Below are 25,203 nucleotides of genomic sequence, written 5' to 3'. Positions count from 1 at the left end.
TTTCCATGTCATTCTGAAATCTACCCTACAGCACCTGGTATTCTCACATCCAGGTAATAACGAAGGTTGACCCTCCTTAGAATCCAAGATGAAAGGGGTTCTGATGCCTTCAGGGTATTTAAGCTAAATACCTCATAGCTGTACAAGGGAGGTGCAACTGTAATTATTAAAGGATAATTTTCCGCTTTGCTAGTAGCAAATAACGTCATCACTATTTTAGTAGCTATGTTTGTATCATTTATGAGCAAAAAGATTTGTGTACACTTAACTTCTTTCTTGATCATGCATTATGCCCTTATTTTATTTATACAAGATAAGACTGGTACAGTTTGCTTAGAACAAATGTTTCCTTGAGTAAGTAGCCACAGGGTAACAGCTTTGTTCACAAAGTTCATGTGAATCATGGAATCTAATGAGCTGCAGGAAATGCCATTAAGGAAACATAAAATGGAAAGTTATTTGGTTGTATACATTTAGACGTCTTTTTATTACACGCTTTTTATGTTTCTGCCCTTAAATAATTTGAATGCCATAACTTCCTTATTGTCAAGTTCCTCCTCTAACAGTTCTCTGCTGTTAATGTACAATCAGCATTTTTAAGTTACAGTAGAGCACTGTAGGCTAGCATTCTGAGTTGGCAAAATTAAAGTGTCCATGATTAATACCTGTCAGGCTGTAAGAATCACACAAACAAGAGTCTTGTAATACTCCAACAACTAACAGGAGCAAACAGATTTAATTGTGATGGCCTAAACTCAATTGGAACTCCCAAGTAAAGTACCCCATTGAATCAACTGTTGGATAAGGAGTCAACCCTTATGTAAAACCCACTGATTCAATGACTTAATGAGGATTCAGAGTCAGACCAACATAAGCTTTCATAGACATCAGAAACACAGGCCCCATACAGACAGGCCAAAATAAAGCTGCTTCGGGCCACTTTGGAGGTATGCTGTTTAAATGATGCATGCGTCCTAAGAGTCCGGAGGTTGCACTAAAGCTGTGCTCCAGTCCTTAAGACTGAATTGTGGCTTTGGCATGGCTTCTGGACTCTCAGGACGCATGTATCATTTAAATAGCATACCTCCAAAAGTGGCCCAAAGCAGCTTTATTTTAGCCTGTCTGTATGGGGCCACAAGTATTATACTAGCTTGGTAAGATGATATACATAAAAAATTAGAACACTTTGGGTACATCTGCTAATGGAAGAAGTTTCATTAGCAGCTTCAGCAGGATTGGTCCTCAACACATGTATCTCACAAAATGTTCTCTCCGTTTCCCTTCTACCTGCCTGCCATGCTACTGGAAACTGCTCTAAAGGGTTGCCCAGCAAATATTGAAGACAGATGAGGCTCACCTCCTGGAATAGCTAGCCAAATCAGCAAATGTATCCAATTAGATCCTAGCTATTGTAACTACTTTCATTAGTTAAGTTCTCTGCTTTGTTGGAACTGAGTACTGTAGTTAGTTTCAGAAATTCCTCTTTCAGTTTCATAGCAGCAAAAGGGTGTGTTCTTTTCCCACATTACCTATCAATACTGTTGTGTCTTATATTTTCACTTCGAGCATTATGGTGTTATCTTATACCCAGAACAAACAGATGTTGAAAGGCAAGACTAGTCCCAGCAGGTGAAAAGGGAGATAAGGAGTAGAAATATTGTAGCTCAAAAACTAATGGCATTATGATAGATCACCTAACAGTGGTTACAACTGATGCCTGGATAAGATTGCTATTAATTTCATTAATGAGAGTCAGCATGGTATAGTAGTTTGAGCATTGGACTATGACTCTGGAGACAAGGGTTTGAATCCCTGCTCAACCATGGAAACCCCTTGGCGAAGTCACACACACTCAGCCTCAGAGGGAGGCAAAGACAAACTTACTCTGAACAAATCTTGCCAAGAAAAACCCACAATAGGCTTGTTTTAGGTTTGTCATATATTAGAAATGACTCTGAGGAACACAACAACAAATCACGTAAACCAGATCAAGGGCAGAGAAACTGCAGTCTGGGTGCCATTTTCTACAGTGCAAAAAGAGGCTCTAAGGTGACTGTCCTTCATATATGAATAGGGACCCAAAAGCTATACTTGATCAAATGGATTTGTCAGTTGGCAAGATATGATCAGGCAATTCATTGTTAAAATTCAAACAAGAGGTGACTATAGCACAAGCCAGGTGATGCCATGTTAAGAAATGAAAATGCACTACACCTGTGGTTCTCAGATGTTGGTCCCAGAAGCCCCAGCCAGGAGCTGAAGTTCAAAAAAACAGGAGGACCAAAAAGTTTGAGAACCACTGTATAACACTACAAACACAAATCCCACTTGCTGTTGACTGCTGTCAAGTCAAATTTTTAATGTATGGCATCCCTATGAATGAGAGACTCCCAAGTCACCCTATCATCAACTGCTCTGCTCATTCAGTTTTCAGATTCAGGACCCTGACTTCCTAGATTGACTCCATCGATCTTACTGTAACTTTCCTACTGCCGCCTTCTTTGTCAAGCTTCATTGCCTTTTCTAGTGAGTCATCCCACTTACATAATAAATTTTAATGAACCTGAGAAGGATGTTATCCAGTGAAATGGGAGAGAGAGGAACTTAATTCAATATGAATATTGTGTATAAATATAATTGAAGGGTGATCTTTAAAAAAAGTAGGGAAAGATAGATGGGGTCCTGGGACTTTACAGATTTGCCCCAACCCTGGTTAAGCAATTACTAGTTTTAATAACTCATTATTCCAGCCTTCAGTTTTTGTTGAAATAGTATTTCCCTTCAATACATCCTACTTAACCTATCACTGAAACAGATGCCTGAAGAGCTTGAACACCTATTGATTTCCACATCTATACACCCCATGAACCTTGAAGATACAATTTGAGTATTTCTTATCTAAAATGCTTCAGACCAGAAGCATTTGGGATTTGGGATTTTTTTTAAAAAAATGGGGGGGGGAGGGATTTGAAATACCTGTACAGTGAGCTCTTGGTATCTGCTGGGGTTTGATTCCTGCCCCCCCCCCTTCATGGATACCAAAATCTGTGGATGGTCAAGTCCCATTATATCCAGTGGTTTAGTAAAATCATAGAATCAAAGAAAATGGTATCCCTTATATAAAATGGCAAAATCAAGGTTTTCATTTTGGAATATTTTAAAAAATGTTTCAAGCCTTGGATGTATATGGCGGACTGACTCTATTTGCCTATATGTACATAATGAAATATCTTAAAGATGGGACCCAAATCTAAACACAGAATTCATGTATGTTTCATGTATACCTTACCCACATAGCCTGAAGGTAATTCTACATAATTTTGTGTATGAAACAGTTTGTGTATATTGAACCATCAGGAAGCAAAGCTCCCACTATCTCAGCCACCCATGAAAAAAGTTCTGTTTTTTGTAATATTTCAGATTTTGAAATTCCAAATAAGAGAGACTCAACCTGTATACAAAAGTCTTAGTATTTTGGGGAACTGCGAAAATCATCAGAGATGGGCCAGTGAAAGTTAACTAATAGCAAACCAAAGAGGGGCAGGGATAGGAATCCTGTACCCTTCCTAATGTTTTGGACTGCAAGTCCCAACAACCCCAGGCAGCATACTGATAGTGGGAATTGTAGGTCAATGACATCTGGAGGGCCTCATTATTCCCAACTCTAGGTTAAAGTATTGATGTGTAGAGTGCAACATGGCCCTTAGGGAACTTTTATATGACCTCATGAGCATCTTTTTAAAAGGTGCAGGCCATGACCTGTGTACTGTAGGTAAGGCCAGCTTTAGTGGAGATTGTGGAAACTGTTGTAATTGCTAGTGTATTTTCCTGCCATACCCTTTCCAGCTATGGCTTATCACAATATCCATTTCTGGACCCATTTTACTAGATTGCCCTCATGCTACTTGCCCTCATGCTACTTTCTTCAAACAACTGCCCAACAAACAGTTCTGACCCACCTTGCAACCTTTTTCTGCCCTGTGTCTCACCACAAGGAAACACACACCCTGTTCTCAGGATTTGGCCTTGAGCTTTCTCTCTCTGAAGAAAAAAGCAAATCTGATAAGCAAGTATCATAAAAATGGGAGGGAAATACCATAAAAGTGGGTGGGGAAGTAGATTAATTTAGCAATTATAATACGTAGGGAGAACAGATCAATACTTGCACTACTGCCAATTTTGTAGATGAATGCAACCACTTCATGAATTAATTTGACATGCAAGATGAACGTGGGAGTATAGAGCAGGCTTCCCTAACCTGGTTCCTTCCAGCTATTCTGGACTAATGGCTATGCAGGCTGGGAATAATGGGAGTTATAGTCCAAACACTTCTAGAAGAAACCGCATTGTGAAAGGCTGGTTTGGAGCAATATGTAATTTCTAAAAAACTGAATCAGATCTTTTTAAAATTAAAATAGTTTTTTAAAAAACATTAAAAAAGAATGAAGCTGGATATTGATGGAGAAGGATCAGAGGAGTGCCTTGTCAGTCTACTATTATATCTCAACCCAGTCTACTATTGTATATCTCAAACCAGAGCTCTGTCCAATCTCGTTTGCTTACTATAAAGCTACTTATATTAAAATAGTTGTCTTAATTAAACATGTACAGTACTTTTTCATTATTATATTAGAGCAGAGACAGTAAAAAGCAAAGGAGAAGGAAGTACTCTGGGCAACAACTTCTCCCTTGTGACTAGTTCTAACCAAGAGAATAAAAAAGGCAAAATGAGCAACAGTATGCAAATCTGCATAATCTGTTCTCCACCAAATTTAGCTGTTGTTTTTACAAACTGAGGTAGCTATATAAATGGTGTATTGTTCTGATGTAACACAACTACAGAATCCTGTCTGTTACCACACTATTTCTTCTCAGCCTCTTTAACATTTATTTTCTAAATGGCACGGAATCATATATTTCCAAGAAGAGCATATCATCAGACTCAATTAATCCTGTTCTCTTGAGCTTTTAAAAATTGTTATTCTTATTTGTTTGTTGTCCTGCAATTCACAGCCATAGCCTTTTTTAATTAGTAACTTTTTATGGGTTACTTATAAACCCAGTACAGTCAATGGCTCTGTTGTGTCTTCTTTATGCAAATGTAAGGGTTCAGTTTTCTTATTACTGAATAAAATCCAGCAGGGAGCTGAAGAAAGTTGATGGGGGAATTTTCATGGGGTTTTTGCAATTTGTGGGCCAAATTTAAAGGATCAGTTACTTTGATTACTTCACATTTAGCTCCCCTGAGAGCTCCTCAGAACTTTATCTGAGTTTAATTAAATGAAATTCAATTAAACCATGTTCAGAAAGGGTATGTGTAACTGCAATTGATTTGTTGTCAAATAACAAGCACATCGTTCACACATAAATTCTATGAATTCACATGTAATTTATAAAAACTTGCAATCTGATAAATAGTGAACTTGTAATAATCCCAAATAAAACAAATTGTGATTTAGGAAACTAGGAATAATGGAACTGCAAGTAATATTGTTCCCATTTTGCAGGTGGGATAATTGAGAGCAAAGTAAGTGATGTGCCAAAGAATGCCTTAAAACTCCATTAAAATGTTTTATGGCCCTCTTTTATTGTCCTTGTTCTCTTTTCTCTTCCTCACTTGGTCTGTGCGTGTGCGTGCATGCGTGTGTGCATGTGTATGTGCTTGTGTGCAAATCTGAACATTTCATCTCCCCCTCCCCTTCTTTAACATCAAAACAAACAATATTCAGAACTGCAAACTGTAACCTCAGCAACATCACTTTTCCGGCCTGTGTATAAACTCTGTACCCAATGTGCATCTTTGCCTGACGAAAAAGCTAGTGAACTTTGAAAACTGTCATATTGTGGGAGAGGGGCACATACTGGTTGATCTTCTCTTGACAAAGACAGAGGAAGCCCACTTTCACTGTAATCCTTATAACTATCAAATATATGCAAATATCACTGGTGTGTTTGCATAAGAAAGTAACTATGTTATAATGAACCGTGTAAAAAATAAGACCTTTGCTGGATTGTAACAAAAATTAGTCATGTCTACTCTAACAAAAACAACCTATCCAATTTGAATATCTTCTTGTTATATGCTCTATCTGCACCACATATATTTCATTTGCTATAGAAAATGTGGTGGAGATGCTTCTGTTGGCACTTATTAGCTGTTAGGGTTGCCAGCTGTCCATTTTTCACCAAGGCTGAACAGGAATTCTAGCTTGATGTACGTGTAGTCCTCCAGAGCGGTGTGTCGGCATGGGACTTCAGGATGCCTGTCAACTTATGGTGACCCCATGAATTTTATAGGGTTTCCTTTTCTTAGGCAAGGAATACTCACAGGTGCTTTTGGCAGTTCATTTCTCTGAAACATAGCCTACAGTACCTTGTATTCATTGGCAGTCACCCATCCCAAATGCAATTACTCAAAGTCTGAAATAGCTGAAGAAGTGAACTAAATGGTTGGAGCAGTGTCTTTCCTCTCTGCTCCAATCCCCTGTTATCCCTTGACTCACATACTGCATGCTTTTGCTTCCTTCCTCTTGGGAGGCAGGGACTTGGGAGGAGAATGAAAGTGAACAGGCTGAGTTGGTTACTACTTTATTCCTCCACACTCTTCTCCTTTCACTTAACTCACCCAAGGCTTCTGTTCATAAAGTTTTGCTTGAAAGCTTGGAAGCGCTCCATTTAATTCAGTTGGACAGATGTCAAGCTAGAATGGCTAGCAAGAGCCCTATGAAAGCCATGAGGTTGCAAAGGCATTACAGCTTGGGGGGGGGGGTCATATCTGTTTTTTCTACAGGTTAAGAACATTATGACCTTGCTGAGTCAGAGCAATGGTTCATTACAATGGTTTGATGTTATGTGATCTGCTTTTATATGTGATGTTTTTAATTTGTCTTTTCTTTTCTACATGGTAATTTTATATATTTCTCTATTTAATTGTTATTATCTTAGAGTGTACGCCTTGGGCAGGCTTTTATATACTCCTTAATTTTACCGACTTTATACAGCGCTGTGTATAATGACAGCGCTCTAGAAATAAAGTTTAATAATAATAATAATTACAGTGGACCCTTGTTATATATTCTAAGATCCCCCGTGTATAACAAAATCTGTGTATGCTCAAGTCCCATTAAATATAATGACATAGCAAAATAGTGTCCCTTATAAAAAATTGAAAATCAAGGTTTGATATTTGAAATTTATACTTTTTTGGAACATTTTCATATTTTGAGCCTATGGAGAAAAGTACAGTTTCATATATGAATAGGAACCCAAAAGCTATACTTGATCAAATGGATTTGTCAGTTGGCAAGATATGATCAGGCAATTCATTGTTAAAATTCAAACAAGAGGTGACTATAGCACAAGCCAGGTGATGCCATGTTAAGAAATGAAAATGTACTACACCTGTGGTTCTCAGATGTTGGTCCCAGAAGCCCCTGGGGTTTCAAGGGATCATTTCTATTGGGAAAAGGCATTAATTAACATTGTACTGCCCTTTTATGACAACCAGCATCTGCTAGTGCCTGAGGTGGCTGTCTCATTCTGCTTAATGGTAGAGCTTGCCTTATCTCTTTTTATCACATGCATAAACAGATGTTTTGTGTGGCAAATTATCACTAACTTAGTCTGTTTCTTTTGTATTTTGGTTTTGGTATGGCTTCTTTGAATTGTTCCTATTGTGGTTGGAAAGATAACTGATGGAAGAGCACAACTCTGTCTCTGATGACTTATGGGCAGCATCTCTTACGAACTTTGGTAAAATAAAAGGTTGCATATGCTTCATTTATCAGACGAGCTCTTAAAGAGGTACTATTCCAGTGTGACTCCTCTAGCTGCCTCCTGTTGCATGCTGGGATTGGCAGTTTTAAGGAGGGGTATTTAGAATTCTCAGGCAGAGAAGTTCAGCTCCTTAAAACTGCCAATCCCAGCATGCAACAGGAGGCTGCTAGAGGAGTCACACTGGAATAGTACCTCTTTAAGAGCATAGTGTGATAAACATCATTGTCTGGAAGATTCAGTTAATACCTCTTGTTCTGGTGTGTTAAACTCTCTGCCATATCAGACCTGAGAGCTCCTTGTCCTCAAGCTCATGAGAAAAGCTAGAGGTAGAGATATGTACTGTAAATATATCCACAGAGAGTCAGCCCTGGTGTAGTGGTCTGAGTGTAGGACTAGGACATTTGAATGACACTGGATGATCAGAGTTCAAATCCACACAGAAACCCACCAGGTGACTCAGGGAAAGTCATAGTTGCTCAACTTCAGAGGAAAGCAATGGCAACCACCTCCCCGAAACAAATCTTGCCAAGAAAACACCATGAGAGGATCTTCTTAGGATTACCATAAATAAAAAAATGACTTGAAGGCATACAACATAAATATATTCAGAAGCTGACTGGGAGGTTAACCACACCTTTCAGTCTTAGCAACAGAAAACAGAAAGTTTTCTGGTTAAGTTTTTTTCCGCCAATCTCTATGGTCTGGGACAAAGGTCCACAACCTTTTTGCACTAATGGAGATGTCTGGGATTTTAAGGAAGTGATAGGCATGGCCAGTCACAAAAACACAATTTTTCCAAAAAGGCAAATTGTTGAGCCTACAGACAATTGTCTGAAAACCAGAGTACAAAAGGAATGTGTGGTTGAAGATAAAGTTGTTGTTGTTGGTGGTGATGCCTTCAAGTAACTTCTGACATGGATATCCTAATGCCACCTTACAATGGGATTTTCCTAGCATTTCAGGAGTTTGACTTTGCTTTCCTCTGAGGCTGAGAGTGTGACTTGCACAAGGATAGCAGTGAGTGTAACTTGGTCACCCAGTGGCTTTCCATGGCTGAATGAAGATTCAAATCTTGGTCTCCAGAGTCATAGTCCACTACTCAATCCACAACCATCACTTTAATCTACAGTTTTCACTCTAACAGACCATACTTCCATTGAAAGTTAAGCCAGTCATCTGTCTCCTTGTATCATTTCTAGAGTCAAGCTAAATATATTTCCCCAATTATGAAGATTAGTCCAATCCCAAACAAGAACCACATACCCTACAATGCACTGCAAATTCAGAGGAATCTACCACCCTCTCTGGATCACCCCACCACTATCACTACACCTCTGGATCACTACTAAACTCTTTGGCCAAGATCCCATATGACAACAATGTGGCACAATAGTTCAACAGGCAGAACTACACTTCATCTCTCCTTTCACTAAAAAACTCACTTTTTAGCTGCTGCACACCTTCCCACAGTGCCAGAGTGGTGTAGTGGTTTGTGCATTGTCCTGCTTGGCCATGAAAACCTACTGAATGGCCTTGGGCAAGTCACACTCTCTCAGCCTCAGAGGAAAACAAAAGCAAACCTCTGAACAAATAACTGAGTGAGACTAGGGGCTTTGGTGGAATCTGATGGTGCCCATGTACAATTTCCATGCCTCCGACCAAAACCATAGTCCCTTCCAATTAAAAAACAAACCTTTTTTCTTTACTTTGGTTACCTGTATGGAGGTTGGGGATGAAGTGTCATGGCGTCATACCAGTTTGCTAATTTTAGTAACAGCTGAAACTTTTGGTCACACCCACTTCCTCTTACAAAATGACTCAGATGCCCCAGATATTGGCTCTTCCAGTGTCCCCCAGGGCTTGTACTGAATAAGCAGAATCTCCATTGTTAAGCAAATTATTTCTAGTTTTGTCACTCCACCATTATCTCATGCCATTTCTATAGTTAGCTGAGTTTTCCCCTGGTACAGAGTGTTGTGTTTGGCAGGCCTACCATTTCCTCTATAGGCTTTTCCACTGCTTGTGTCAAGAGGATCTAAATACTCCCTTGTAATCATAATCATAATATTTATTTATTACCCGCCTCTCCCCATGGATAGAGATGGGGGATGACAACAATTAACAAACAACATCAGTTAACACTTCATTTAAAACATACATCATCAATTTTAAAGGACAAATAAAATGTACACACATTAAAACAACCCACAGCTAAAATTCAACATTTAAAATTCACAATTTAAAAATAGGATAGTTGGAAGATATGCCTCCAATTATGCAATTCTATGATTCAAAGAAGAGCAGTATGGTTATCTTTAGCCACAGGGCCTCAAGGCTAATGACAGTCCTCACTGTAGTTTCTGTTGCTCAAGGCAGCCTGAGGATGTAGACTTAAGCCCATGAAAGCTTATGCTGCCAACTTCTTTCTTTCAGTTAGTCTCAAAGGTGCCAGAAGATCTCTCTACATACTCATTCTACAGACTAATATGACTATATCTTTAAATTCAGGCTTTAAATGGTTAAGCAGGAAAGGCTTTTATTTATTTGTGTGTTTTGTTTTTAATTTTTGTATGGCATTTTAATGACTTTATATGTTTAATGTGGTGATTTGTCATTTTTACATTTTTATTGTAAACATTTTTAATGAACTATTTTTGGAGAGAGAAGGTCCAGCTGATCTTTAAGCTCTAACAGACTCAAAAAGCTTTGTTTCTATGAATTGTTGAGAGAATAAGGTCTGCTGTTGTATGTTTATCTCAACTTGCAAGGGAAATGAACAAAAGACAAAAATAAAGCAAAAGTAAAATTTGAAGAAAGGACAGCAGAAGATCTTTGTTTAGGCCAACCACCATTTTAATAAAAAGCAAATGGAACTTGCTTGGGGGACTGAATGTTTCAGACTAAGCATGGTGGAGTTATGGGGATAAGAAAGTTTGGAAATGTTGCCTTTTTTATTACAAGTACTCTCAGAATCCCCCGAGCAACATGTTTGTGGGAAGATTCTGAGAGCTGTGAGTAATGTATACATATTGGGATTACCTGGCTTTTAAAAGATGTTATATAATATTGTCAGACACACCCATAGAAAACAGAATTCCAAAGGTGTCACTGCGTTTTGCTTTCCTGGAATCTTGAAGGCTACTGACTCACATGAGTCACTTTGTTCTCCAGCAGGATTCAGTGTTTCCCATTTCAGTGCAAACACCTTAAATATCTTGAACCGGATGGGAGGGCTAAAGAACAGAGCTACCTGGCTCAGCTCCCTCTGATAGCTCACTTTTATTATATACATCCAGAGGGCCCTATCTGGCAGCATCACCTTTTTTGTTATAATTTTAACACCATTTTCTTTCTTTGTAATGCAGGCAGAAGAACCATTTGACTGTTGTTGCTGTTGTTGATCTGCAATTCTCATCAACCCTATCCAGCATAACAATAGTTAGGGATGCTGGGAATTGCAATCCAACAATATTTGAAGAACTGCATGACTCCCATCCTCTCATGTATAAGATCTACCTCTCTGAAAATATGTAGCAACAGTAAAAACAACATCATCCCTAACTACTGGTATTAGGAAATGGCTGCTTTTAGATCAATGCCTACATATGTGTCACTCCTGTTTTTAGGGTTCATTTTTTTTTAAAAAAAAAAAACTGTAAATCATGGGACTTTTGCCTTCTAGACGTGGCTGGATTACATCTAGTATTTAGTATTGGCGCTTCTGGCAAGGGCTAATAGGAGCTATAGTCCAAAGGTAGGACCACATGATTCCCACCCCTGCAGTAAATACATTTTCAAAATCCTCCTTTGCTAAGCAGCAGTTAACATCACTTATGACAACCAGTCAGTTGCATGACACTGAGTTCCCTTAATTCTGCCCCCTCCATTTCTCTTTTCTGCTTGCCCCTTCTCCCTCTTCCCCCCCCCCAATAATGCTCCATATTTAGGGTTGCCAGATATCAGGGCATGATCCTGAGTCTCTGGATTCTGTGGGTCATCTCCAGGCAGGAGACAGCAGTGCAAATTCTCCAGTTTTGATGCACTCAGCAGTGAACAAGAATAGACTGTGAGCAAATTTCCAGTTCAGTTTGCCAAGCAGCAGCTTTCTACAATTTCCAAGGCTTCATTGATTTGTTGCTACAGCTTGCACAGACTCTCCACTAGGTCTATGTATTTACTGAGTTAGCTTCCTCCTCCTTCCCCTGCTTCCTCACTGTTGTGCCAGGACTCACTCTCTGCTCTGCATCCACTTTCTGGCTTGAAGCCAATAGGCTAGATTTAAATGTTCCCTATTCCATCACCCTAAGTAAGTGAAAAGGAATAATCCCCTCATTTCACCTTGATCTGGGAACAGCCCCTTAGCTAAGATTTTTGTCTTAATTTCCAAACAAGAAAAAAATGTGTGCTTGGTATTTAAATGAATGCCACACAATAACATTACCAGGGACTTTCCCTCTGTCTCAGGTACTGGCCTGGAAATCTCATGGCCTGGGATGATCCTGAACTGACAACCCTATCCACATGTTTATATTAGACACCCATCACCTTCACCAACTGTATCTCATTCAGCTGGAAAGGAAAGTGTCCTTTATAAAGCAGTGGCTGAGCAGTGAAGGCAATTTCTTTAAAGGAAACCTGCACAACTTGTCATTAGGTAGAGTACAAAATTAAAATAGGCTAAACTCCTTTGGGCTGCAGATAAGTTTTAATTAATTCTTTATTAATTAATAATTATTAATTGGTAATAATTATATCATTGATATTGATTCTGTCCTCCTCTTCCTCCACCCAATCCTCTCCTTGGGAGAAGACTGAGCAGTAGAGGAGCCTTGAAGTCATTCCACATCCTCACGGACTGCCCAAAATCCTCAAGCCATCCACAGGCTGTATTTAAAGGGTGCTGTAACCAAGGGGAGGGTAGTTTATATTTCATGGTAGGTCCTTTTCCTTTTTTCCTTCCATGCAAATGAAGGAAATGTTCACATTTAAAAAGCAAGCCCGCTTGTCCAAGATGGACTCCTGTGCTACTAGATTCACAGACCAATAAAAAAAGCCAAATGGCATTGTGATATCCACCCCTGTTCATTTGCATGGCTAGGGGCAAGCGGCCAAAGGCAGGTAGCAAAAGGACAAATTACAGATTGTGCTTGAGGACACAGTTGACATTCCATTTCAGCACAGTTAATGAATAACTCCAAGTGCAGCTCCACACTTTAGTTTGACCATTTCTAACCCTGCTTTGGCTATTGCTCCAAACCCTGTGGTTAGTTTTAGAGAAGTGTTTTTTTCTCTCTCTCTGATCCAGTGAAAGTTAGTCAAGCGTGTCAAATCACTTGGATTTGTTGATCACAACCTCCATGTCCCATTGATTTCAAAAGAACTTTAGGGTAAAACTAGGCAATAGTTCAAAGCTCATAGCTATATCTATGTTTTCTTGCTTGACAGCAGGGAATGGTGGGCCAGATCTTCACCCCTCTCAGTCCATGCAAACCAGATGATATTAGTGGTGTGTTTCCCTTATCATATCACAAGCTCCTGGGTATTTCCAGTCAGAGATTTAGCTTTGCTCCCTTGTGAACTTTATGTGGGCAGGAGAAGGTGAGAAGGGAAACAGAGCTGTGTGCGCCCTGTCAGGGCTTCAAGAGCTGGCCAAGTTCCAACATTGGGACTCAATCAGCTCTACAAGATCCAGCTGAATGACTTTGCTCCTTACTTGTTGTTATTCTTATTTGCCTGCAAGATAGTTTCCATTTATGGCAACCCTGTGAACAAAAGACCTCCATGAGCCCCAGTCTTCAACAACCCTGCTCAGGTCTGCAAATGCAGGGCTTCTTAATTGAATTAATCTGTCTATAAGGTTGTCTTTTTTACCTACTGTTTTCTGCCTTTCCCAGCATTATCATCTTTTCCAGTGAGTCATGTCTTCTTATGATGTGTCGAACATACAGAACAATAGCAGGTTGTTTTTTTTCATTTGGGCTTCTAGTGGAAGTTCAGATTCAATTTGTTCTGAGACCCATTTCTTTTTCTCTTTAGCAGTTCATGGTAACTTTAGTACACTCTTGCAGCACCATATTTCAAATGGGTTGTTTCCTTTTCTGCCCAGCTTTCACAACCATACATAGGAATGGGAAAGACAAAGGCATGGAAAATCCTAATTTTAATATTCAATTACATATCTTGACACTTCAGGATCTTGTCTAGTTCCTTCAAAGTTGCCCTCCAATGTCCTAGTCTTCTTCTGATGTCTTCACTACAGTCTCCATTTTGATTTATGACTAAGCCAAGGTATAAAACTTTCATCTTTAATTTTGGTGGAGTCACATGGAGCTGAGTATTCTAGGAACCTACACTTCACATTTTCACCATCAGGAAGAACACAGAATGGATTAATTTGTTATTCTTTGGTGGTCTTCTCAGCAGGGGTGGGGTAGGGTGGGGAATATCTGCTGTAAATTCCAATTTCTGATTATGTCTTCAGACCCTTCATAGAAAACAGTCTTCCAAAGGAGTGACTACAGAAATAGCTATTCTAGAATTTGGTTACAACACTGTGCTGTCCATCACACCATACAGTAGACCACTGGCTATGGAATAGACTAATTTATCTCATGGGATTGTTGCCAAGATAAAATGGGGAATAACATAATTTCATACACAATTCTTGAGTTCTTTAGAAGAAATGTGGAATGGATATGTGTTAAATGTGTTGTGTAAAAGGTGAAGAACTAATTATCACCTCCAGATTCTTGGAGGATCAGGCATGTTTTCTTCCCAATTCATATGGAAGACCATTCTCCCATTTTAATCTGGCAAAGTATTAATTTGTCATCTTCTTCCTTATTTAGAGCACTGGAGCAGGAAGTAATTGACAGGGGTTTTTTGGTGTGTGTGTATCCCACCATGCAAAACCTGCTTCCCTGAAACTGGAAGAGCCTCATGTATAAGTCGAGGGCAGGTTTGGGGGCCAAAATTATTAATTTTGATATGACCCATGGATAAGTCAAGGGTAACACATAGGGGCATATAGCAAAGGATCTAAAGGATGAAGCAAAGCAAAACAATATCAAAGAACTTACAAAACTCCAGCAGACATAACTCTTTGTGCTCACTTTTAAGGCTCAATGAATGAGAGCGTAGAGAGGGTCAGTGTTTCTAGAACAGATTTTACTCTTGCCTTTCACCAGTGCATGGTTCCTTCTTTTAAATAAGAGTTAAGATACATTACTTACACTGACCTGTGAATAAGTCAGCCTGGATGTTTTCGGTCAGTTTTTTTCTAGACTTATACCTGAGTATATGCAGCAGTTTGCACAAGTAGGGATTAACTATTTTCTTCACGCAACTGACAATAATTAAACCAGAGAGCACACAGATATCTCTGTGCTGTAATGGCTTTGGTGGGCAGGGAATGCCGTCTTGATTATGTGAACAGGCTGTCAGCTTCCTTCGGATATGTTACCAGGCGCATACTAACACTTGACCAGAGCTTGGAAAAACTACGCTGGCTGGGGGATTCTGAAAATTGTAATCCAAAAAAGTAAAGTTTTCAGCCTCTAGATTTGTCCATGCCATCATTCCTTTATTTACAGAGCTGAATGGCAGACCTTTTCTGAACACATGTTCATTTGCAGCTATGAAGCAAAATTTACTCCTTTCCTACTTAGATGTGAGCCCCTACTGAGTTCTGTTGAATTTATTCTCACTTGGCAGTATCTCTTTTGTCTTTGGTAAGATTCTGCTTTGAACTGCAAATCTATGCCCCTACTAGAAGTAAGCCAGTGGGCCTTATTTTAGAGTAGATAGAACTGTGCTGTTGTCCCTCCAAAAGTTGCAAGACTGGTTCCTTATCAAATGTATGCTTTGAAACAATCTTAAATTTCTCCTTTTCACAAGTAATAAAGAGGATCACCTTTAATATACTTCTAATTTTAAAAAGTATATTTCATGATAAGAGATCACAGCAGTTTGGCATTATTATTACAGCTTGCTATAAAGCTAACAATATCCTTCAAGGAAGTATGACAAATTTTATATTATTTTATGTCTCCACAACATAAAACAATATTTTTAAGGAACTTCCTTTAAGATATTAGCGGAAAGGAAGACCATATTCTTTTGTTAACTAGCTGCTCCTCCCTTTTCTTCTGTTTAGTTTTCAGAAGTTCTGTGTCCTCATTAAACATGAAACATTATGAACTGTTGTTGACACCTACCTCTTGCGCAAGCCATAAAAGCAACGCAAGAGCATGTGACAACAGTGGTAATTGCAGCCACATGATTCTGTAAATACGCCACTGGTTCTGGGTGAACTTTGCTTTCCATGGAAACCCCACTGATAATAAGTATCACATCATTGCTCCCACCTTTTAATCAACGTTGTCGTATTGCTTGTCAGTGCAAACACAGTCAAAAAGTCATAAACTCTCTCTCTCTCTCTCTCTCTCTCTCTCTGTATCAGGATTTATAGAGAATTTTTTTTAAAAATAGCCAAGCACATTTCATCTGGGTCATAACTGGCCTTCTTTTAAAATGGAAGGGGGAGGAAATATACATACATTATAAACAAAGCAAAAACAAAAAAGTTGTATTCTTGTATACCCTGTCTTAGATGTGAGATAAGTGGGTTGGTGTGGAGAAGAGAACATATTATTATGAGGCAAGGAGGACTGTTGCTCATGCTTCAGGGAGCATGTGCATGTACATGTGTGTACTGATGGAGAAAGTTGCATTAATCAAATCCAGCTCCTGGCTAGAAGTACACACACTGAACAAAATAAAATAGTCCCTTTGCATACTGATATTCCAGACTAACATGGCTATGTATGTGAATTCTATCTCTACATGCAATTAGAATTGTCTGAAGGGAAAGAGGGCATTCCTTAATTAGTCAGCTGGTTAACTCCATGCCTCCTGTCACAATCTCCTTGTCAGTTCTGCCTTTTATATGTTGGAGTATCTCTTTCTGCAGGAGGATTATACCTATATAGATTCTCCAGGTAGTTCAGATCCCTCATTGTGCAGAGTTGTAATATGCGTGGCAAGACAGCCTCCATGAAGGGCAGAAGAGGCTGCAACAGAGATGATGGAACTGGCTAGCATGTCTCTCCATCATCCTCCCCCTGCCAAAGGGATGTCAGAGGAGGGAGAGATGGAAATGTGTACTTCCTCATGTGTCACACTTTCTTAAGAACTGCAGGTCTCAGATTACCGGTTGTTTTTTTCAATGTACAACCAGAAGGATGGCCAAACACTACATTAATCCAGAGGACATTGAGATCTCAGAGACAGTGGAAGCTGATGTGACTGATAAAATGTTTCAGTGAGTTTGGCCTCTGATCTCCAGATTACATAGAAGAAAGAATTGCATGAATTACGGAAGTCCACGAAAGGAGGGTGGGGGTGGGCAATGGCTACCTTTGTAGAAATAGCACACATTTTTATCAGCCATTTCTGCATAGAATGCAAACTCATACAAACCCGAAACATAAGATGTTTTTCGAACAGACAAGGCCTTCTGTAGTAGGGAGGAGGTAGGGGGAGCCATGTTACAATTTTTTATGAAGAAGAAGATGAAAGAGAAGGGAGGAAGAGGAGGAGAAAGAAGAAAGAAGAAGGAAGGAAAGAAGGGGAGGAAGAAAAAGAGGAGGAGAGGAGGCAGAAGAAGAGGAGGAGGAGAAAGAGGAAAGGCTCTTTCCTCTGCCTGGCTGCCTCCATCGCCAACGGAGGAAGCCAGGCAAGGGAATGGGGCCTCGCTGAAGGGAAACTCCAAACCCCTGCCTCCATCGCCGTTTTGCCCCCACCTCCGGGATTCCCCCCCCCCACGATGGAGGCAGCCAGGCAGGGGTTGGGGCTTCGCTTCAGCTGTCCTCCAAGCCCCAGCCAAGCCTGGAGGACTCCGCGATCGCGGAGGAGCCTCCAGGGCATGGCTAGGGCTTGGGAGATAGCTGTCCTCCAAGCCCCAGCCAAGCCTGGAGGACTCGCTGGGGAGGGGAGTCCTGGGGGCGGGGCAAACTGGGGCGGGACCGTGCGGACCCGCCCCAAATCGGGAAAGTCCCACCCCCAGGCGGGATATGGGAAGCCTACCTGGAGACCAGATCCACAATTGGACACTGATCCTACTCAGAAAATCATCTCAGGGTTTACATGGCCCAGATGTAGGCCTGTAAGCATTTATTGTAACTATTCAGAAGCTTCCAAGCAGAATTCAGACATAATTCTAAGACGTTTCTTTCCCTCAGTAATGTTGTACTAGCCAGGGTACAGTATTTTAAAATAACAACAAATCTTCTTATACATGTTCTTTTCTCTCATGATGTCCAGTCATATTTCATTAATTCAAAACCATTTCTCATACCCACAAATTATAATGGCCAATTTATATTACTGTAAATGTCTACCCCACATATATCCTATATACTTCTTGCTTCCCTCATTTTTCTTTTCCTTTTATTCTTTCTTTGTAATATTTTAAATTATACAATAAAAACTATTTTAAAAAAAACACTAAAAACTTTCCATCACGTAACATCTGGTAGAAAATCGTTATGTTCAATAAACCTGTTGTCTTTAAAGGCAAGATGAGAGTCTCTACTCTGTTTGTTCTAGCAAAAACTACACAGCCAACCCTCTGAAAGTCAAGCACAGGTCTGGATACAAATGCAAACAGGTAAATAAGCCAGTTCGCCATTAAACTGTTTGCACAGTACTTTCATGCATATGCCAAAGGCACATTTGCTTTTCCTTCAGAGGCTACTTTTGACAAGCTATAATTGTTTATTACCATTTCAAGGGCAGTTACAAGATTGCTTGTAACATGTATCTTGATTTAGAAAGAAAAGAAAAGAAAAGACAAAGCAAAAATGTATCTGAACATTTTGCTTCAGAAAACAGATTACACAGAAAACAGAAACTATAAGGTTGGTTCTTACTTGCAAGTGGAAAAAATATTAGTGTGTGTGTAGTATATTATGTTTAAACACAGACTGGTATAATTCATTCTCTCTGTGTGACAGGTGGGAAAATTAAGCCAAATATAAAAAATTCTGTTTCAAACTAATATTCAAATAATCTGTGGTTAATAGGTTTGTTCCCTAAGGTTTACGAGGTTCTTTCCACAACACTGAAGGGCACAGGCAGTATGTATAATATCAAAATAATCACTTTGCTAGATCAAGCCAAGTACTATCTGGTCTAGTGTCTGGTTTCCAGCAGGGACAATCCAAATTCCTCTTAAACAAACATCAGAGAGGCCAAAAAGGTGACAGCCATCCCCTGTACATGGAAAGTATAATTAAGCTTTCATAGCTGGAAGATATTAAGAGACACTTTTCAGTAATGTATTTAAACTATCCTTCTGCATGCAACATAAAAATGATAGAAGCATGTCAAAATTTGTATAAAATGGCAACTGCATTATTATGAGAAAGTGAGAGAAATGTAATTGTCTCCTAATGCTGAAGTGAGCCAGCCTTTAAAATGTAAGTGTGATTTAGACATCCAAATGAAACAATAACATTCCATGTTACACATAAACCTGAAACTTGCTTTTCAAATGCACTGGCTCTAATAAACAGATCTTTGCATGAACCACAGGCAAAGAGACAGATTTTTAAGCAGTGGTAAAGACCTGCTTCCTTCATGAAGAAAATATTGGAGGTGCTGGAACCAATGGTGCGTGGCACCCAAGTCAAAGGTGGATGGAAATACGAGGAGCTGGTTTGGATTGTCAGCACCCCAAAGACAATTATTTGTGTCTATCTGTTTTGCAAATGCATACACTGTTTTGATGTAGCAACAATCAATATATACAGTATTGCTTGCAGACTGTATGTGCTAACAAACAGAAAGCGGTTTCCTTCAATGTACTTTTATGGCAGTCCATATACAGGCATACCTCACTTAACAAAACTTCTGACAAAGAAGCTCCTTTTTACAAAATCTTTATATGCTAGCCCAGCCCCTTTTCTTTCTCATCCTCTGTCTAGCTGGAAGGTTTTTTTTAGCAGCATCAGCATTGGGAGGATGGTGCAGGAGGATTGGAGAAACACAGACTTGCAGTGTCAGGCTGCACCAGCATGTCTTCACTAACAATACAATAAAGCTTAAACTAGGAAAGAATGGGATACTACTTTAGCCAATCCTACTTTAGCTGTGTGTGGTTGCCTCAGCCTTGCAAGGTAAATGGCAGCTGACTCTAGAAACCCTTACTGGACTACATGAATAGCAAAATAGAAAGAAAAGGGAAGAGGAGATATACCTGTCGCACCAACTCCCACCAGCATGTTTCAAAAGCACACATATGTACATTTGTCCACCAAAATGGAGATAAGAAAAGTGGAAGTTTTTGAAGGAACAAATTATCCCTGGATGTATTTTGGAAGAAGCCTTCAAATGGTCTCAAGAAGGTTCAAAATGTTTTTGTTACACAAGTCTCACCTGACTTGGCTGTTTCATTTCACATGTGGATATTGTTAGTTTTAAATAATGTTTTTGCTAAAACATGTCAAACTGCTTTTCTTTTCTGTGGTGTACGAACCTATCCCTATTCTTTCCACCTCTGGTCCAAAATTTCCTGTTAAAGTAGGAAAGCCGAGGAAAACATTGACTGAGGTATACCTATATCTCATTTATTTATTAATATGGCTTTACATACTGCCTTGTTTCTGCCAAGGCAGCCAGTCAATACAGTTACAGATAAGAAAGAAAGAAAGAAATTTTGTTAACTGAGGTATACCTGTACATATGCTAAACACACAGAGATCATCAAGACACCAAAAGATGTTTTGCAACCTGAGGCATAACATTATTGATCTTGCTTGGGTGCACAACAGATCTCTGCAGTTCAATGTTCAATGAGGTTGACAAGAGCATTACTCTTAACGGGAATTTACAGTAGAAATTGCTGTTATCAATATTTTTTTTTAAAGCCTTCCTGCTCCTCACCTGCCACCATCACCAATGAAGTGCCAGTCCTTTCTCCTAGTCCTCAAATACATAAAACTTCCTGGAAATTTCAGCCATCTCTGCCCAGGGAGGAAAACTTATCTGATTCCCACTCATTTTCATAGCAAAAAGGGACCACTGAAAAACAACTGAGAAGTATGTGACCTGTCCTTCAGCCCAGTTCCCCACTGTTTGTTGTGAAAACAGCCTTCTTGATTAGAAAAGAGAACAACTTTTACAGAACACAGAATAGGCACCTCAACATGGAAATTCACAGCCAGCCCAACAAAGGATATTATTTTGGAGCTTGGCTCTTGAAAATGATGCCATTGCCCCATTTTGTTACCAAGGGGAATATCCACACTGCACAATTATAGCACTTTGCTACCACGGTCATGCTGCATTCTATGGAAATCTTGATTTCTAGTTTGATCAGGGATTTGGACTTCTGTGCCAGAAAGCTGTGGTCTGCAGTTGAAGAGAGTGCAATAAAGAATTCTATGTATGTCACCAAACTACAGATCCCAGGATTCTATACGATGAAGCCATGATAGTTAAAGTGGGGTCAAGCTGATATAATTTTGCAGTATAGATAAACCTACCTCAAGGTGACAACCCACAGCACCCCATTCACCCACTTGTCACAATATCTTCATCTCACTGTTTAGTTTCACCTTCTCTTTGGTGTGACTTAATTCTATGTTGATATTTTAAAAAAAAACTTGTTTGCCAGAAGCAGTCATCCATGCAGACTCACCCCCTTCATTTGTTTGCAGTGACAACACCATCTATGAGGGAGTAATTCACAGGATACATATTTATTCACACCAGCTCTTCTTACCATCCCTGTAGAACATACTGACATGACCAATCTTATGCACTTGATACACTTCATCATACAGGTTAGCACTTTCATGGATAAATCCCCCCCAGACATTGTGGAGAAGTACCAAGTACTGGCAAAGGGAAGACTAAATGTGGACTGAGTGTTTGACTAAAACACTGAAAAACTTGGGTTGGAATCCCTAATTAGCCATGGACACACACTAGATGACCTTAGGCAGGTCATATTTTCTCAGCCTAAGAGGAAGGCAATGATAAACCCTCCTCTGAACAAATCTTCCAAAGAAAAGCCTATGACAGGGTCACCATTTGTTGGAGTTGACTTGAAGGCACATAACAAACTTGAACTTTACTCCCCAAATCATTGGTTTCTCTGATGTAAAGGTGGTTTGGTTTTTGAATAGAACAATATTTTATCATGTGAGTTCTTAACTGCAGTCTCAGACAAAGATTTACTGACTCCACAAGAAGTAGGCCATAGTTGCAAAGATTCCTACAACTACAGAAGCTGCAAGGCTACTATGGATCACAAAAGAACTGCAATAACTTAGGTACAAAACACACTGCAGAAATAATCCAGTTTTGGACTGCTTTATCATGGGGACTGTAATTTTGTGAGACATTTGGCCTTCTCTGTCAGGGAGCTCTGGTGCCACAATAAACTACAATTTCCATGATTCCCTAGCACTGAACCAGGGCAGTTAAAGTGGTCTCAAACTGAATTATTTCTGCAGTGTGTTTTAGACCTAAGTACGCTAGCCCACATTTTGCATGTGATCGTGTGTACTCATGCTTGAATATGGTTAAAACAAGGATGCATAGGGATAAAAACTGTATTTTTTTCTGCTGGACCTTAATCTCTGAGGAAAAACATAAGGAGGGGAAAAAAGAATGGCTCTGTTTGGTCTATTAAAGGTACTAGCACAATATGGACTTTGGAATTTGCTTTGTGCTCAACATAGCTATCTCTGCATTTGTATGGAAAGCTATTGAGTTTCATTTGAATTTCAAATCCCACATCTAAGTTCAATGGCAAATAATCTGTCAGGAAATCAGTCTGATTATAAACAGCAAATTAGAACCTCATTCTGCCCTTCCTTCTAGAAGTTCAAGGCAACAACATATATAACTCCCTTGCTGCAATAGCTCCACTGGCTGCCAGTCTGTTTCCAGGCATAATTCAAAGTACTGGTTTTGACTTATAAAGCCCTCTACGGCCTGGGGCCAGGCTATTTGATGAACTATTATCTCCCTGCATGAGCCCACTAGAGTGTTGAGATCAAGGAGAGAGGCCCTTCTCTCTGTCCCATCACCATCTGAGGTGCATTTGGTGGGAATAAGAGGGCCTTCTTGGTGGCTGTTCCCAGGCTCTGGAACTACCTCCCTAGAGAGGCCAGGTTGTCCCCCTCCTTTTGAGGCAGATAAAAACATTTTTGTGCTGTCAGGCTTTTCCAGACTGACAAGAGTTTAAATGCTGTGTAATTCAGATTTTAAAGTTTGTTTAGATTTAAATTTTAAATATAAATGCATATACACAGAGATTTTTAACAACAACCCCCCACCCAAGATACCAGCACATTTCATATTGGTGGAATTTGAAGACATAGCTGTGTTGGTCTGAAAAATTAGTATGTAAAGGGATCTTGCAGCACCTTTGAGACTAAATGAAAGACACTGGTAATATGAGCTTTCCTAGACTGTTTGAGGAAGTAGACTCTGGTCTACAAAAGTTCATGCTACCACAAAGTTCTTGTGTCATGGAACAACTCAGATGCCGTACTCTTCAAATAACAAGAAAAATGAAACATGTGCCAAAGTTGTTGTAATGCATCAATGGTGGGAAGGAATGCCCCCCCCCCCAGCATCCCACACCCTTTTTTGAGCTTCTGATCTTTAAAAAATGCTTCATCCGGGCTCAGAGGTCCTTCAAAATGTGGAAAAATTGTCCCCACACCTCTAGGGGGTGTTTGGAGGCATTTGGGGACAAATGCCATTTTTAGAATGGGAGGGATGTGCAAGGGGGCGCAGAGCTGTACAGACTTACCAAAAATTAGGGAGGAAATCCTAGAATTGGCCAGAATCCACTTCTGGTTTTGAACTTTTAAAAAAAGTTTTAAAATACAGTCCTTGGCTGCAATCTAATTTAAAGGTCAATATCCACTCCTTGAAGCACCCAGGAGTGATATTTCTCTCATATACCCTTTGCTTTTTGACAGGCCAATTCGTTGACTCTGGATGGGGATAAGAGCTTCAAAAGCAGCTTTGGGGGGTGTACTTTGCCCACCCCTGCCCTACTTTAATTTATAAATTATACATAGAAAGTACCCAGATCTCCTAAAGATAAGCACATAGTTATATTCATAATGTACCAATTATTTCACAGCAAAAGGAACCCCATGTAGACCCCCCACATATGGCTAGCCTTTCCCAGAAGCTCTGGGACCAGTTAGCATTACTTGTAAAGATGCCCTAAGAATCCACTTTATTCTCCAGAGTCCCACTTTTGAATGTTAATGCAGTAAAGAAGAGATGACATGTTCAAAATTAATTGATGCATAATGTGGCTCTCATTATCCAGACACCGGAAATTCAAACACTGTTTTTGGAGCATCACTCATGAGAAAACAAACAGTCCCCAAAGTGAGAAAAACTCAAATGTAAATTCGGAGACTAAATTCCACAGAATAAATTCCTAACCTGTGAAACTCTTCATCTATTATGGCCCCAGCTGGCTTTTTAAAACAACCACTTCAACAACATGGTGACTACTCAAAGTTGCTTTTTGCCCACCAGCTGTATTGTCTTTATTTACCAGGGAAAAGAGCTTTAAAATTGTTTTTTTTTAAAAAAATTACATTTTAAAATGGACTGCAGGACTTCAAATCCCCCAGCCATCATGCAGCTGAAGAGGCATGAAAACCATGGAGTTCTTTCCATTTTCTTCTTGATGGATCATTTCCAAAAATCCTCTGTGACAAAGAAGATGAATGGTAGTTCTAGATTGAGGACTTTATATCACACACGGTGCTAAAAAGCAGCATTTCAACAGGATAAAAGTATCTTGCTGGTACTTACCACACAGTCACACATCTGTCCTGCTGCTGCCTTGCATTTCATTCTTTATTGTAGTGTAATTTTTCATTGACAAGCAAAACTTGTCAATAGAATCTCATCCCTGCTGCTATTCTATTACTGCCTTTGTGTGATAGGTCTCTTCCACCGCAGTTCTGCTTCTCAGGCAGTAACATGGTGTGAGTGAACATGATTCTGCTCCTCTTTCCCTCTCCCTCCCAGTAATTCTGGCTGCCAACAGCTTCCCAAAGCTTGCTGCTGTGTGCACATTTTGGGAGGTGATTGACAGCTGTGATTGCTCAATCCCACCTTTCCTACCAGAAGGTGGTAATAGATCTTGCAGCTATGGATTGAGAAAGCCCTATTGTGGGGAAAAGTCAGTATGCCAAACAGCATACCATCCTTAAACTAGTGCAACCATGGTGGGATAGCAGGCTGGTGTAATAAAGTCCATAGTTTTATACTTTAGGGTACCTATGCCTATGCTAGCCATTAAACTTTCCTTTGGCCTAGAAATGCTTCTACTGAAGTACTAAATAACATTCTCTACTGTGCTGCAAGACACTC

The 25,203-nt window shown here is 39.7% G+C and overlaps 1 protein-coding gene across 2 annotated transcripts in view; it reads right to left on the bottom strand.

Moving 5' to 3' along the window:
- Nucleotides 1-25,106, bottom strand: part of LURAP1 (leucine rich adaptor protein 1) — a 108,117-nt gene extending 83,011 nt beyond the window's left edge. The window contains exon 1 of one of the 2 annotated variants that reach the window (XM_042465055.1): nucleotides 24,640-25,106. The gene's annotated coding sequence lies outside the window, so the exon portion shown is untranslated. Of the gene's footprint in view, nucleotides 1-20,721; nucleotides 22,193-24,639 lie in introns of those variants that run through there. The other variant, XM_042465057.1, reaches the window with a different exon arrangement.
- Between the last annotated feature and the right edge of the window lie 97 nt (nucleotides 25,107-25,203).

Source organism: Sceloporus undulatus, chromosome 4 (genome assembly GCF_019175285.1).
Source record: "Sceloporus undulatus isolate JIND9_A2432 ecotype Alabama chromosome 4, SceUnd_v1.1, whole genome shotgun sequence".
NCBI lineage: Eukaryota > Metazoa > Chordata > Lepidosauria > Squamata > Phrynosomatidae > Sceloporus > Sceloporus undulatus.
This window is presented reverse-complemented; position numbering and strand designations above follow the sequence as displayed.